The 17,778-nt window shown below is 44.1% G+C and overlaps 1 protein-coding gene across 1 annotated transcript in view; it reads right to left on the reverse strand.

Moving 5' to 3' along the window:
- LOC116357728 (interleukin-1 receptor accessory protein-like 1-A) overlaps positions 1-16,509 on the reverse strand; it is a 171,550-nt gene extending 155,041 nt beyond the window's left edge. Inside the window, exon 1 of the mRNA XM_031806000.1 lies at positions 15,634-16,509. The gene's annotated coding sequence lies outside the window, so the exon portion shown is untranslated. The remainder of the gene's footprint in view (positions 1-15,633) is intronic.
- Between the last annotated feature and the right edge of the window lie 1,269 nt (positions 16,510-17,778).

Raw genomic sequence — 17,778 nt, forward strand, 5'->3', positions numbered from 1 at the left:
CTATCTATACAGTATCTCATCTCATCCCCTATCTATCTATACAGTATCTCCTCTCATCCCCTATCTATCTATACAGTATCTCCTCTCATCCCCTATCTATCTATACAGTATCTCCTCTCATCCCCTATCTATCTATACAGTATCTCCTCTCATCCCCTATCTATCTATACAGTATCTCCTCTCATCCCCTATCTATCTATACAGTATCTCCTCTCAATCTATACAGTATCTCATATCTACATATCTACAGTATCTCCTCTCATCCCCTATCTATCTACTAAATCTCCTCTCATCCCCTATCTATCTATACAGTATCTCATATCTACATAATCTCCTCTCATCTCCTATCTATCTATACAGTATCTCATATCTACATATCTACAGTATCTCATCTCATCCCCTATCTATCTATACAGTATATCCTATCATCCCCTATCTATACAGTATCTCCTCTCATCCCCTATATATCTATACAGTATCTCATATCTACAGTATCTCCTCTCATCCCCTATCTATCTATACAGTATCTCCTCTCATCCCCTATCTATCTATACAGTATCTCATATCTACAGTATCTCCTCTCATCCCCTATCTATCTATACAGTATCTCATATCTACAGTATCTGCTATCATCCCCTATCTATATATACAGTATCTGCTCTCATCCCCTATCTATCTATACAGTATCTGCTCTCATCCCCCATCTATCTATACAGTATCTGCTCTCATCCCCTATCTATCTATACAGTATCTCCTATATATCTATACAGTATCTCCTCTCATCCCCTATCTATCTATACAGTATCTCATATCTACAGTATCTGCTATCATCCCCTATCTATCTATACAGTATCTGCGCTCATCCCCTATCTATCTATACAGTATCTGCTCTCATCCCCTATCTATCTATACAGTATCTCCTATATATCTATACAGTATCTCCTCTCATCCCCTATATATCTATACAGTATCTCCTCTCATCCCATATCTAACTATACAGTATATCCTCTCATCCCCTATCTATCTACATAGTATCTCCTATCTATCTATACAGTATCTCCTCTCATCCCCTATCTGTCTATACAGTATCTCTTCTCATCCCCTATCTATCTATACAGTATCTGCTCTCATCCCCTATCTATCTATACAGTATCTCCTAGCTATCTATACAGTATCTCCTCTCATCCCCCATCTATCTATACAGTATCTGCTCTCATCCCCTATCTATCTATCTATACAGTATCTGCTCTCATGCCCTATCTATCTATGTATACAGTATCTGCTCTCATCCCCTATCTATCTATACAATATCTCCTATCTATCTATACAGTATCTCCTCTCGTCCCCTATCTATCTACATAGTATCTCCTCTCATCCCCTATCTATCAATACAGTATCTCCTCTCATCCCCTATCTATCTATACAGTATCTCCTCTCATCCCCTATCTATCAATACAGTATCTCCTCTCGTCCGCTATCTATCAATACAGTATCTCCTCTCATCCCCTATCTATCTACACAGTATCTCTTCTCTGTAACACTTTCCATGCCAATAAAGCCATCTGAGAGAGATATCTGAGAGAGAGCGGTATCTGAGGGAGAGAGAGAGATCTGAGAGGGAGAGCGATATCTGAGAGAGAGAGAGATATTTGAGAGAGAGATATCTGAGAGCGAGAGAGATATCTGAGAGAGTGATATATCTGAGAGAGAGAAATGAGAGAGAGATATCTGAGAGAGAAAGAGAGTGTGTGTATGTGTCTGTGTTTGTGTGTGTGTGTGTTAAAGAGAGAGTAGAAAATGGTAGCAGAGAGAGAGAGTGGGAGGGTGGATACAGGGGGAGAGATGTCTCCCTCTGTGTGTCTGAGAGTGACATTGTCAGCTGGGTTATCGGGGGGGGGGGGGGGGGTATCAGTAGAGCTGGGCTCAGCCATCAGTATTCACACCAGAACATCTGAGGAGCTAGAGAGAGATGGGGAGGAGTGGGAAAGACAGACAGGGAGAGCGAGAGAGAGAGAGAAGAGAGATGAGAGAGGAGCTGTGGGGGAGAGAGCACAAAGAGATGAGAGATGAGGAGTGGGGGAAAGAGCGCAAAGGAATGAAAGAGGACTAGTGGGGTAGAGGGCACAAAGGAATGAGAGAGGACGAGTGGGGTAGAGGGCACAAAGGAATGAGAGAGGACGAGTGGGGTAGAGGGCACAAAGGAAAGAGAGAGGAGGATTGAGGGAGAGGGAGCGCAAAGGAAAGAGAGAGGAGGATTGGGGAGAGGGAGCGCAAAGGAAAGAGAGAGGAGGCTTGGGGGAGAGGGAGCGCAAAGGAAAGAGAGAGGAGGATTGGGGGAGAGGGAGCGCAAAGGAAAGAGAGAGGAGGATTGGGGGAGAGGGAGCGCAAAGGAAAGAGAGAGGAGGATTGGGGGAGAGGGAGCGCAAAGGAAAGAGAGAGGAGGATTGGGGGAGAGGGAGCGCAAAGGAAAGAGAGAGGAGGATTGGGGGAGAGGGAGCGCAAAGGAAAGAGAGAGGAGGATTGGGGGAGAGGGAGCGCAAAGGAAAGAGAGAGGAGGATTGGGGGAGAGGGAGCGCAAAGGAAAGAGAGAGGAGGATTGGGGGAGAGGGAGCGCAAAGGAAAGAGAGAGGAGGATTGGGGGAGAGGGAGCGCAAAGGAAAGAGAGAGGAGGATTAGGGGAGAGGGAGCGCAAAGGAAAGAGAGGAGGATTGGGGGGAGAGAGCGCAAAGGAAAGAGAGAGGAGGATTGGGGAGAGGGAGCGCAAAGGACAGAGAGAGGACGATTGGGGGAGAGGGAGCGCAAAGGAAAGAGAGAGGAGGATTGGGGGAGAGGGAGCGCAAAGGAAAGAGAGAGGAGGATTGGGGGAGAGGGAGCGCAAAGGAAAGAGAGAGGAGGATTGGGGGAGAGGGAGCGCAAAGGAAAGAGAGAGGAGGATTGGGGGAGAGGGAGCACAAAGGAAAGAGAGAGGAGGATTGGGGGAGAGGGAGCGCAAAGGAAAGAGAGAGGAGGATTGGGGGAGAGGGAGCGCAAAGGAAAGAGAGAGGAGGATTGGGGGAGAGGGAGCGCAAAGGAAAGAGAGAGGAGGATTGGGGGAGAGGGAGCGCAAAGCAAAGAGAGAGGAGGATTGGGGGAGAGAGCGCAAAGGAAAGAGAGAGGAGGATTGGGGGAGAGGGAGCGCAAAGGAAAGAGAGAGGACGATTGGGGGAGAGGGAGCGCAAAGGAAAGAGAGAGGAGGATTGGGGGAGAGGGAGTGCAAAGGAATGAGGAGGATTGGGGGAGAGGGAGCGCAAAGCAAAGAGAGAGGAGGATTGGGGGAGAGAGCGCAAATGAAAGAGAGAGGAGGATTGGGGAGAGGGAGCGCAAAGGAAAGAGAGAGGACGATTGGGGGAGAGGGAGCGCAAAGGAAAGAGAGAGGAGGATTGGGGGAGAGGGAGTGCAAAGGAATGAGGAGGATTGGGGGAGAGGGAGCGCAAAGGAATGAGGAGGATTGGGGTAGAGAGAGCAAAGGAATGAGGAGGATTGGGGTAGAGAGAGCAAAGGAATGAGGAGGATTGGAGTAGAGAGAGCAAAGGAATGAGGAGGATGAGGGAGAGGGGGCGCAAAGGAAAGAGAGAGGAGGATTGGGGTAGAAAGAGCAAAGGAATGAGGAGGATTGGGGGAGAGGGAGCGCAAAGGAAAGAGAGAGGAGAATTGGGGGAGAGGGAGAGCAAAGGAAAGAGAGAGGAGGATTGGGGGAGAGGGAGCGCAAATGAAAGAGAGAGGAGGATTGGGGGAGAGGGAGCGCAAAGGAAAGAGAGAGGAGGAGTGGGGAGAGGGAGCGCAAAGGAAAGAGAGAGGAGGATTGGGGGAGAGGGAGCGCAAAGGAAAGAGAGAGGAGGATTGGGGGAGAGGGAGCGCAAAGGAAAGAGAGAGGAGGATTGGGGTAGAAAGAGCAAAGGAATGAGGAGGATGAGGGGGCGCAAAGGAAAGAGAGAGGAGAATTGGGGGAGAGGGAGAGCAAAGGAAAGAGAGAGGAGGATTGGGGGAGAGGGAGCGCAAATGAAAGAGAGAGGAGGATTGGGGGAGAGGGAGCGCAAAGGAAAGAGAGAGGAGGAGTGGGGGAGAGGGAGCGCAAAGGAAAGAGAGAGGAGGATTGGGGGAGAGGGAGCGCAAAGGGATTTGTGTTCCTCCATGTTTTAAGTATACTCTCAGTCTCCTAACTACAGTTACTACATGCCAGACAGAGCCCCAATCTGCAAGGTGAACCAGGATTTATCTGTCTTGCTCCAGTCAATCAAACAGTGTTCTCACCTTCTGGCCTATTGTACTTTTATTGACAATCAATATGATGAGGAGGAGATGGTCATTTGAAGCACGGCTCTTTCTATTCTGGTTAGAGCCAGTTTGCGCTGTTCTGTGAAGGGAGTAGTACACAGCGTTGTACAAGATCTTCAGTTTCTGTCTAATTCAGTATCGGTCTAATTCTGCTCTGCATGCATTATTTGGTGTATTACTTTGTACATGGAGGATCATTTTGCAGAATTCTGCATGCAGTGTCTTAATTTATTTTTTGTCCCATTTTGTGAAGTCTTGGTTGGTGAGCGGACCCCAGACCTCACAACCATAAAGGGCAATGGGTTCTATAACTGATTCAAGTATTTTTTTATCCAGATCCTAATTGGTATGTCGAATTTTATCTTCCTTTTGATGGCATAGAAGGTTCTCTCTCTCTCTCAGCTTTGACCTTTCATCCATCTGTGCAGAAAACCCTACTGTGATGATCTGAGGGCTCATCAGAGATTATAGAGCCATGACAGATGACATAATATCACCCCTAACATGCCCTCCACAGTCACCTCTGTGTGTGTGCGAGTGTGATTTAAACATAGTCCTCGTCATGCCCTCCTATGACCACCCAGCATCTCCCTCACATCAGAATAATTATTTCTAAACAAAACGCATTTAAATCGACTGAGCGCCTCCTTGGCAGTTTCCGTCTGGTGAGTGCTGTGTGACAGCTTCTCCTAAATTACAAATATCAATCTTCCACAGCAGGAGCAGAGCTGGCAAGCTCCTCACAGGGGTCCCCGGGTGCCCCGTGAAAATGCTACCCATCAAAACAATGGCATCAAAACGTGCCAAATGTAACACTCACATCAAAAACGTCAACAGCAACATCAACAGATGAAACCGCCCCTGTCATCAAAGTGTGCTCCCGGTGCGAGTTCCAGTGAAGAGAGAACGAGGCTCCTGAGAGGTTTTCCTCTCTTTCGAGGTAGGTGTCAACGGCTGAGGTAAAACTGGATGTTGATGCTATTAGCTTTTAGGTAGCTAAAGGCCTAAACAATTCCTTGGAACATGTTGACCATCTGTGTGGCTTTAGCAGGCGTGGCGCGGCCTGGGGGAAGGAACAGTGAACAGACAGATAGACATTAACACCAATCTGCTCTGTAGTCTAACCAGGCCTTTCCATGAGCGTGTTCCCCTTGTTACCGAGCCCTGTTCCTGCAGCACTGCTTTTCCGGACACACCAAGTTACTGATACATTTCACCACCTCAAAGTGGTCCCCAGCAATACCTGGGTGTTTAAATGCTACAGGACCACTTCATGATGACCGATAAATGGCTTTTAACAGCCCCCAGTACACACAGAAAGGCAGCCGTATAAAGCAATCAACCGCTAATGCAGGGAAGGGGATGTTGGAAAATGAATTAACAGGAAAACCTGGGGAGTGCTGTATTTGGCCCCACGGGAGAGATGGTGCTTCATTAGGACGCTGGCGGGAGGCTGGAGGAAATGTGCATTGGCTCACCTAGGTCTACAGGAGAGGAGAGTTGCTACACAAAGTGTAGGCCTATGAAATAACAGACACAGGTTTATCCTGATATTACTTCAATAATCATTTTTATTGTCTTACTTGGCAAGTATTCATTTAAAAAAAAAAAACTCAATACACTTTACAGATATTATGATGCCTGCTGTAAGCCACACCACAGAAAGTGACACATGTGTGGTGTAGGCTAGCTCTGCCATTCATGATTGGCTGAGTGTGTCTTTCCATTGGTGCGTTGCTGTGTGACCTGTTGTTACCTGCTGTATCACTAGGCCTTTGAGAGCGCGAGCCAACAAGACGGAGCTGTCCATTTCAGCACCACGTTACGGCAACGCAAGCCACTGACAAACTACACAGCATTTGCACCTTGGAATTCGATTAAGCTATATTACTGCATTATGAATATTCATGCACAGGCGAGAGAGAGAGAGAGAGAGAGCCACTGGCACATTAAGATGAACGGGTGGGTATAGCTGACCACCATACTCACTAGAAGCACTCTGATCTTCTTAACATTCTCTGGCTTTTTCGGAATGGGATTCATCACGACTGGCAGTCTGATAACATCCTAAATATTATTGGAAAAGTAAGACGTAGCCTAGGCTATACTTGAATACATTTAGAGTTCTAACATGCTGAACCCTTTCTTGTAATACTGATTATGTTGTGTTTAAAGTCCTCACCACATGGTATATCATGTTCATTTTATTCACTGCACTCCTCCTCAAAGAGCGCTCTCGCGACATGAACCAACCAAATGAACATCAAAACAAACATGAATACAGCGATACCTCCTGGGGTTTGTGTCTGAGGAGTGTTAGGCCTGGCGAGGCTCGGTAGCCTACACTGTAAAACCATGAAACATGTGACATGTTTATAACAAAAACGTCAGTGTTTTAAACTGAAAAATGTAGATTTGCCAATAAGTGTCCTCATCATAAACACAGGCATTTAGAATGAAAGATACATGATAGTCCGTTTCCAGCAGGAGAACATCTCCTAAGTGTTGTTTCCTTTCCTACCATCCTGTTGTAGAGTGCATTTAGTAATTAGACACTGATGTGATTTTCCATGCTTTTTTTTATTCAGATCAGTGTTAGAAATGCCTGACACTTTACCTTGGGCCTGGCTCCACGGTGGTCCAAAAAGGGGCTAGCCCCCTCAGTTGAAACTTGTACCCGCATAGTTTAAGTTTTATGTACCTATATAAAATTTTAAAAACGTTAAAATGATTGAGAGACAGATTGGCGCAAAATCTGTATGTCAGCACAGTGGACAGAGCGTGGCGCTCTGTATAAAAGCGAAATGCTTCTCATCTGCTGTAGGCTAAGTGAATAACGTGATAAGCCACCGCCTGCAATGTTTGATTTTAAAAGGGTGGGGTCAAGTTTACCATTGAAGCTGCTTCACTCAACTCTGCCTCACGCTCCACCACTAAAGAGTTTAGTTAGCTTCTTCACTAGCTGTAAAAAGCATTAGTGTCAACCTCAGATGAATTAGCTCGCTCCAACCAGCTAATCTGCCACTGCCACGATGGGTTTCAGAAAATGGCTTCACCAAAGTACCCAAACGAAGCCAAAAGGGGAAGGAGAGCGATGAGCAGCAGCATCAAACAACCGAGGCCGTCGCCAAACTCAGCAATGATGATGCTGCAGAGCTCCACATGAGGAGCCTACCCACCCTACCCACCAGGATAATGGCTCCTCAGCCCCCTAGACCTCCGACTGTTCCTGACGATCTTGGAACAGAGCAGCCAGCCCAGGTTAGCCTAGAATCCTACCCTAGCTGTATATTTTCTGTCCAAAAACATTCATTTAATAGCAACTGGTTCATAGGAAGATAGTGTCTGGAATACTCTGTTACTGCAGAATTCAATATAATTCCAATGCAAGAACCCAAATGATGCCCCTGGGTATAGATACATATCGGTATGTTTCATCGTAGAAACAGATACATTCTATTGTGGTTTTCTTGGTAGGCTATTGGTTTTCGTGGTTGTTAATGGAACTGTATGTATTGGAAACGTGATTATGGTAGGCTGGAATTGCTTCATTGATTACGTCGATTGAACTTGATCCACAGAAGTGTATTGTGCCATATCACAAGGTGTTGCTGAGCAGCATGGTTTCCCATGTTTGAAGAGGGCCTATAGGCCTACTTGTTTGGAAAGACAGCTGTGCATGGCTGCATCTCACTGTAGTAGGCAATGTTTTGGTTATTTGGATCTCCATTCGCCTTTTGTTTACTGTTAATGTATCTTGCCTAAATATAGATTGTGTCACGGCGATCTGATATTGTATTTACTAGGCCTACTGGGTACCGCTGTTTTGTTCTGTTCCGTTCTCATTCATTCATTTGCGTTCGCAGTTGTGTCGGTATTCAAAGCCAAACTAATATTCAATATTTGTTTGCATGCATGAATAACTAAGCTACAACTTTCAGCACTTAGTTTGGTAAGACAGCTGTGTGTATGGCTGCATTCACACACTGTTTCTAATGGGTGAATGTAGCCTAAATTCATGACCAATACGGCCTTGCTTTAGGGTGTAGGGCGCTGTCCATTGTGAACATTATCATATTTCCCAGCATGCTTTGTTGCAGGATGATTGTTTTGAATAGTTTGTTTTAATATCCATCTTTTCTCATTGATTGATTGATTAATTGAGCTTATACTTCACAAAGATAAATAGCTGACAATTTTCTAAACTAATCTAATCTGTAAGGGGTTGGCTTTATTACACCCGTTACTGAGATGGTTGTTCCAGTTTAGATGGTTTAGGTAGTGTTTTCTTCTTAAATTAATTACTGTAGCAGTCATTCTGGGTGTAGGTTGTAGATGGTAAAATATTCATGTTCTTGGCTATCCTCTCTCTGGCTGGTTTCTGATAGGAATTATTAATTGCTTTATAAACCACAGTATTGTGACTTGCGTGTCTGATGTGATGTGAAACTGAGGCTTTCTGAAGACTGTGGCATTCGGAAGGCTTCGCTTTTGCCCCAAAAAAAATAATTTCTCAGAGCTTCGTTATATGTTCACAATGCAAATTAGTGACATCTGGTGGTCAGCAATAATCAGCATGTCATAGCAAGTCAACCCTATCTTTAACCGTTACTGGGAACGTTGTTGTAGTTAAGGATACATTGGTCTTCAAACTATCCTGTATTTGTACATCTGCATTGCTTGCTGTTTGGGGTTTTAGGCTCGGTTTCTTCTGTACAGCACTTTGTGACATCGGCTGTTGTAAAAAGGGCTTATAAATACATTTGATTGATTGATACCATTTGGATACATCTTTGCCCATCTCTGGCTAGTGAAATGTACGTTACTGTAATATTCACATTAACTTGCCACCAGCATCCTGTAAATTACTGGAATATTCTGAGCAATGATACATTACAATACTGTAAAATTATATTACTATACTTTAAGTATATGCTAATGTAATTGTGTCGGTATTTTACAGTAATTACATGGGGTTAGTGCAAGCAGGTAGGTATTTGTATATTACAGTATATTTATGAATATTTGGTGTTTTATATCAATTGCACTTCTAGAGGCCAAAACAAAGGCTTCCAAACTGCCAGTGAGTACAGGCCAAAACCCATTTAAAAGACATGGCTTAATATTCACCCATTAAAGGTTTAAGACCCGCTGTCACTCTGATCTGTTCCATATCTACATTAAATTGCTTGGGCACTACTACACATATCAGTTAAATTGCTTGGGCACTACTACACATATCAGTTAAATTGCTTGGGCACTACTACACATATCAGTTAAATTGCTTGGGCACTACTACACATATCAGTTAAATTGCTTGGGCACTACTACACATATCAGTTAAATTGCCTGGGCACAACTACACATATCAGTTCAATTGCTTGGGCACAACTACACATATCAGTTCAATTGCTTGGGCACAACTACACATGTCAGTTAAATTGCTTGGGCACAACTACACATATCAGTTAAATTGCCTGGGCACTACTACACATATCAGTTAAATTGCTTGGGCACTACTACACATATCAGTTAAATTGCTTGGGCACAACTACACATATCAGTTAAATTGCCTGGGCACTACTACACATATCAGTTAAATTGTTTGGGCACAACTACACATATCAGTTCAATTGCTTGGGCACAACTACACATACAGTGCCTTGCGAAAGTATTCGGCCCCCTTGAACTTTGCGACCTTTTGCCACATTTCAGGCTTCAAACATAAAGATATAAAACTGTATTTTTTGTGAAGATTCAACAACAAGTGGGACACAATCATGAAGTGGAACGACATTTATTGGATATTTCAAACTTTTTTAACAAATCAAAAACTGAAAAATTGGGAGTGCCTAATTTATTCAGCCCCCTTAAGTTAGTACTTTGTAGCGCCACCTTTTTCTGCGATTACAGATGTAAGTCGCTTGGGGTATGTTTCTATCAGTTTTGCACATCGAGAGACTGAAATTTTTTCCCATTCCTCCTTGCAAAACAGCTCGAGCTCAGTGAGGTTGGATGGAGAGCATTTGTGAACAGCAGTTTTCAGTTCTTTCCACAGATTCTCAATTGGATTCAGGTCTGGACTTTGACTTGGCCATTCTAACACCTGGATATGTTTATTTTTGAACCCTTCCATTGTAGATTTTGCTTTATGTTTTGGATCATTGTCTTGTTGGAAGACAAATCTCCGTCCCAGTCTCAGGTCTTTTGCAGACTCCATCAGGTTTTCTTCCAGAATGGTCCTGTATTTGGCTCCATCCATCTTCCCATCAATTTTAACCATCTTCCCTGTCCCTGCTGAAGAAAAGCAGGCCCAAACCATGATGCTGCCACCACCATGTTTGACAGTGGGGATGGTGTGTTCAGAGTGATGAGCTGTGTTGCTTTTACGCCAAACATAACATTTTGCATTGTTGCCAAAAAGTTCAATTTTGGTTTCATCTGACCAGAGCACCTTCTTCCACATGTTTGGTGTGTCTCCCAGGTGGCTTGTGGCAAACTTTAAATGACACTTTTTTATGGATATCTTTAAGAAATGGCTTTCTTCTTGCCACTCTTCCATAAAGGCCAGATTTGTGCAATATACGACTGATTGTTGTCCTATGGACAGAGTCTCCCACCTCAGCTGTAGATCTCTGCAGTTCATCCAGAGTGATCATGGGCCTCTTGGCTGCATCTCTGATCAGTCTTCTCCTTGTATGAGCTGAAAGTTTAGAGGGACGGCCAGGTCTTGGTAGATTTGCAGTGGTCTGATACTCCTTCCATTTCAATATTATCGCTTGCACAGTGCTCCTTGGGATGTTTAAAGCTTGGGAAATCTTTTTGTATCCAAATCCGGCTTTAAACTTCTTCACAACAGTATCTTGGACCTGCCTGGTGTGTTCCTTGTTCTTCATGATGCTCTCTGCGCTTTTAATTAACGGACCTCTGAGACTATCACAGTGCAGGTGCACTTATATACGGAAACTTGATTACACACAGGTGGATTGTATTTATCATCATTAGTCATTTAGGTCAACATTGGATCATTCAGAGATCCTCACTGAACTTCTGAAGAGAGTTTGCTGCACTGAAAGTAAAGGGGCTGAATAATTTTGCACGCCCAATTTTTCAGTTTTTGATTTGATAAAAAAGTTTGAAATATCCAATAAATGTTGTTCCACTTCATGATTGTGTCCCACTTGTTGTTGATTCTTCACAAAAAAATACAGTTTTATATCTTTATGTTTGAAGCCTGAAATGTGGCAAAAGGTCGCAAAGTTCAAGGGGGCCGAATACTTTCGCAAGGCACTGTATCAGTTAAATTGCCTGGGCACTACTACACATATCAGTTAAATTGCTTGGGCACTACTACACATATCAGTTAAATTGCTTGGGCACAACTACACATATCAGTTAAATTGCCTGGGCACTACTACACATATCAGTTAAATTGCTTGGGCACTACTACACATATCAGTTAAATTGCTTGGGCACTACTACACATATCAGTTAAATTGCCTGGGCACTACTACCACATATCAGTTAAATTGCTTGGGCACTACTACACATATCAGTTAAATTGCCTGTGCACTACTACCACATATCAGTTGAATTGCTTGGGCACTACTACCACATATCAGTTAAATTGCTTGGGCACTACTACACATATCAGTTAAATTGCTTGGGCACTACTACACATATCAGTTAAATTGCTTGGGCACTACTACCACATATCAGTTAAATTGCTTGGGCACTACTACCACATATCAGTTAAATTGCTTGGGCACTACTACACATATCAGTTAAATTGCTTGGGCACTACTACACATATCAGTTAAATTGCTTGGGCACTACTACACATATCAGTTCAATTGCTTGGGCACTACTACCACATATCAGTTAAATGGCTTGGGCACTACTACACATATCAGTTAAATTGCTTGGGCACTACTACCACATATCAGTTAAATTGCTTGGGCACTACTACACATATCAGTTAAATTGCCTGGGCACTACTACACATATCAGTTAAATTGCCTGGGCACTACTACACATATCAGTTAAATTGCTTGGGCACTACTACCACATATCAGTTAAATTGGTACAGCATTTTCTGTAACAGGTGCAAAAAATATAGCCACTAACAAGGCACGCAGCAAAATGTGTTAATGAGCCACAACAATACCATGCACACACAAAATGTTTTTGGCTCTCCAAAATTACAGTACAGTATTTTGTAGGGATGGTACTGAATTACAGTAAATTACTGTAGATTTACAGGAAAAGGTTTTTAGGTTCCAAAAATACACTATGTTACTGATTTACAGTAAATTACTGGAAACGCACCAGTCAGTATGGTACTGTACTCTGAGGGGTACAGCATTCTCACAAGTAACAAATATAACAAATATAATGTCTTACAAGGTCTTACAAGGCACACCTCTAAATATGTTAATGAGCCAGAGATTATTTCACTGCCCACAACCTTTTCCCATAATGCACCATAACTCACAGTATGCTGCTGTAAATATACAGCAGAACGGGTAATACAGTGCTTTACTGTACAGCAATTGCTGTAATTCCATAGCAGTGTAGCAGAATGCTATTGAGCCCCCATAATGCATTGCTCTTTACAGTACTGAAACACAGTTAGAAAAATTTGACAGATATTTCACCGGATGTACAAATGTGATGCAGCCGCTGGGCGTTTCCACTTGCTACCAAATATTGTAGTGAGAGGAAGCCCAGTTGCCGGCAGTGGGAGAAGATGGAACAAGATGGATTTTGACGAATTCTCTCATCGTGGAACATTTGATCTCAATACAATTTTCTGTTCTCAAAACTAGAATATGTTGCGAATAGAGTTGACTAAGTTTTGTACACTTAACTCTTTGCCAAAGTTTTTTTTAATTGTGCTTGCAAAGGAAAATTGAGTTATTGCACACGCGCACTCTACAGAGTAGGCGTTCCCTAACGGAAATATGTGCACGCATGCTAGAACGTGCCAATAGAATCTCGCTAGCTTGTGCTTGGTTCTGCCCACCTTCATGCTTGCGTTGCCCACTATGACTAATTTGTACGCATTTGAAATACGGGCTGTGGTCTATCTTGGTTTAGTTCTAAAAATCTTTGACTGAACTGTAATATAGAATTAGAGTAGCTAATTGTTAGTGTTGCTGTACATTTACAGCACTTTGTTACAGTGATACGCTGACTAAATGTGTTAATGTGTTTAAAAAGTGTTAAAGCGAATAAACATGTTCTTGTGTTTACCATCTAAACACTGTGACACTTTTTCATTGAAATTCTAAATGTCTTGATGCATTTAAAATATGTTACAGAGAAGTATTTAGTTGTGTGTTCAAATCCTAAACACTTGGTTTTACAGTGTATTTATTGGGTATTCAGTCATGAGGCTCCCTATTCATCTAATTGAGACGCAGTTCCCGAAATAGGATCATCGTCAATCAACCACCTTAATCCCTGCGTCATACGTTTCCTATCCGAACAGTCCCCCCCCGCTGTAGGAAGCTGGTTGGGAAACGACAGAGCGGCGTGTATACGGACTTCTGTTCGTGTCGGCCTGCTGTACACAACCACCATATAGGCTTTTTTTTTTTTTTTTTTTTACAGCAGCAGAGAGCAGAAAACTCACCCAATCTTAAATTCCCGACCACAGAATCACCCCCACACCGGTCATGAACTAACCCTTCCAACGGGAACTTTAGCATTGTGTGTCATCCCACTGGGAACACACTGGTTGAATCAACATGGGGTCTACGTCATTTCAATGAAATTACGTTGAACCAACGTGGAATGGACGTTGAATTGACGTCTGTGCCCAGTGGGATGCATCGCGTCACCTCAGTAAAATATCACATTTTAATATTTGATTGCCTATTCACCCGGTAAACTGCATATTGCCATCCAATTAAAATGCGTAAGTAACCTGGCCCATGCGTTTTTATTGCCAGTAAACGGGGGAAACAACTGTGTAGTCCCCCTCTCTCTCTCTGACACCCCCCCCCCTCTCTCTGACCCCCCACATACACACACACACATACACACACGCGCACACACGTTTACACGCACGCAGAAATACTGAGCATGCACGCGCGGGTACACACTGAAACAGACAAGCTCACACAGAGAGAGGTGGAGAGAGATAGAGAGGTAGAGAGAGAGAGAGGTAGAGAGGGTAGAGAGAGAGAGAGGTAGAGAGAGAGAGGTAGAGAGAGATAGAGAGGTAGAGAGAGAGAGAGAGAGAGAGAGAGAGAGAGAGGTAGAGAGAGATAGAGAGGTAGAGAGAGAGATAGAGAGGTAGAGAGAGATAGAGAGGTAGAGAGAGAGAGGTAGAGAGAGATAGAGAGGTAGAGAGAGATAGAGAGGTAGAGAGAGAGAGAGGTAGAGAGAGAGAGAGGTAGAGAGAGAGAGAGGTAGAGAGAGAGAGAGAGGTAGAGAGAGAGAGAGAGAGAGAGAGAGAGAGAGAGGTAGAGAGAGAGAGAGAGAGGTAGAGAGAGAGAGAGACTAAATGCCACTGACAAAAAAAGTTGTTATTGCTCTTGTGAAACAAACACACAAACAAAAGCTTGTAATCGCCTGAAACATGCCCCATTTGTATACAGTACCCAAAGCCGGGATTCAGCATATGGCTTACCTACAGGGGAAAAGCTGCCGCTTCGTTTACACCTTTATCTAAATCCTCTCGCTGAGCTTCCCTAAGCCGGTGGGCCAATATGTGAGACTGCACTGCAGTGGATCTCTATAGGTCCTTTAACATCCCCACACCGGAGCTCTTCTTTCTATAAACCATAGCAACCTACACCAATCACATACACGATGGCATGCATTGTACAATGGCTTTTCTAAGAAAACAACACACGTGAAATCACGTTAGCCACCAGAAAAACCATCAGCCTATTCCACAGTCTGTCTGTCTGAATATCTGTCTGTTCGTTCTGAACAACCCAGTTCACCCCATTTACCCGTGTAGCCTGCTAATTACAGAGTCTGTGCTGCAACAGCGGCAGGTGCTTAACTTCACACAGCCATTCCCCGGTCCGTCACAGTCACGACCGTCACAGACCGCCGTGCGCGTCTATATGGATACATATTACGCCTCATACACGGTGATTGACTGAAATGCTTTCAGAATCAGAATAACTGCTGCAACTTCATATATAATTCCCCCGTCCATCGGAAACTAGACTCAATGACAGACCCGACCATTGTGTTGCAGCGATCAAAGAAGTAGAATTGTAATTAAGGGCCAACCAACTTTATCAAACTGCCAGGAGCGGTATAGCCTGCGACAAGAGACAGAGCAAATTGGCTTACCTTCAAATCGCTTTACAAAATGATCCACGAGCGTCCGTCAGTCAGTGGGGAAAGCTTTGGACATCACAGCGACGGAGATCAGCCAGAGAGAACATGTTTCCATGGAGTGTCAGGGTGCCACTGAAGAACTGTATTTCAAGCAGATCACCCATTCGGACGATAGCCGAGGCGGTTTAAACGGAAGTTTAATCCAAAGAGAAAGATGTGGATCTTGTTTCTGTTCTCAGACGGATGAAGAAGTGCCAAACTCACTCAATAAACAGACGTGCATTTTGGTGAGAGACTGAGAGATCGAAGAAAAGGGGGTTTCTATAGTAAAAATTATGACCAACTACAAAATAAAAGGCAACAAATATGGCATTTACAAAACGAACGGGGGGCAATAGAAGAGCGTAGCCTACTGAACTCCCCCCTAAATCTGCCTGCTCGCTTTTGCCAAGAGGTTCGATCAGGAATTCTCTGGAGTGTGCCCAACCATCCCAAACGCAGGACTGTGCACTCCGCTAAACCGCACCACGCCACAGACTGGAAAATAAATATATGGATATAATCGCAAGTATCCTGTATTGCCAGATCCGATGGGGGGGTTTCCTCCACAGCCCCGCTATGTGGATGCGATGCTCATAGCCTGCGCTCCTGAGAGGGAACTCTCCCCGGTCCTAGTGCCTTCTATACGCCTTGTGCCTCCCGTTCAACAAGCGCCTCCGTAACACCTGCATTCTGTCTTAACTAAAGGCCTACTCACGGATTTGAAGGGGTACATTATTTTAAGAAGAAGATGAAACAATCCGTGGGCAGGCTTGTAATTTTAAAGCCCAAAGCCAATGTGTTATAATTACACTCGATAGCGCAAGAGGGCCACGTGGTGTGACATCCACCTGCGGTGAGAAAGAGAGAGAGTGAGATCGAGAGACGGAGAGAGAGTGAGATACTATTTTACTAGAGGCGTGAGTTCCTTCCTTCTGCCCGCCACCAGACCTCTGTGCGCGTGAAACAGGATGGGGGAGAGGGCAGCTTGCCATCACACAAATGCAGTAGAAAGGAGTTTGGCGCCTACATCCCTTTCTCTCGTTCCATGGCCAGTAAATTAAATGGATGCTATCCAAACTGTAAAAGTATAGAATATATTATTATATGATATTATTCATACTAGCCTATGGTCTGAGCTTTTCAATTAATATGACCTTGTATGGTACGTTTTTGTAATGGGAAAATATATTTGTCAACTGGCATGTATCATCCAGTGATAAATACAGCGTGTTCCTCAGGACTATGCCCTGTCAAGGCAGTGGTTGAATCACGGTCTGGGAGTGGAATATTGATGAGGGGCTAGGAGAAAAAGAAAGGCTACCATAGAGGAGATCTCAAGCACCCATACATGCACTCACACATGCACAATCGTGGGGATATGGGAAAAGTGGTTACAACAATACCATCCGGTAAAATGTTAACAGGCCCACCTCTCCAGGAGTTCAAAGGTAAAGGTTGACTTGTGTAAAGCATCTATAGCCTCAGGCTCATGCTCACAGCCAAAAAGTCCACCTCCACAGTTGTTCCTGTTGGAGTTTGAGTAGGTACCTTACAGGGCCTATATGCATTCATTATAGATATATACAGTATGGGCTTCCTCCTCTTCACTTCCCTCTTATGATGAAACTATTCACTTCACAGTGCTGCTCACAGCCAGTCTATTTTCTCTCGTGTGTGTCAAGCTGATGCTCAGAAAGCCTCAAGTCCTAGGTACTACTCATTCACCACTAGCAGCTGCCTCCTACATTTTACCTGCTATACCTCCTACCTCCTATATGTTCTACCTCCTAAAACAATATTAGTATCCCCTTTCTTCCTATCACTCCCTCTCTCACACACATCTGCACGCGCACGCACGCACGCACACACACACACACACACACACACACACACACACACACACACACACACACACACACACACACACACACACACACACACACACACACACACACACACACACACACACACACACACACACACACACACACACAAAGGCTCCCTCCATTACCTCCTATCTCCTATACCTCCAATACCTCCTACCTCCTATACCTCCTGCCTTCTATACCGCCAACCTCCTACACGTCCTACCTCCTATACCCTGATCCGTCTATA

Source organism: Oncorhynchus kisutch, linkage group LG26, assembly GCF_002021735.2.
Source record: "Oncorhynchus kisutch isolate 150728-3 linkage group LG26, Okis_V2, whole genome shotgun sequence".
NCBI lineage: Eukaryota > Metazoa > Chordata > Actinopteri > Salmoniformes > Salmonidae > Oncorhynchus > Oncorhynchus kisutch.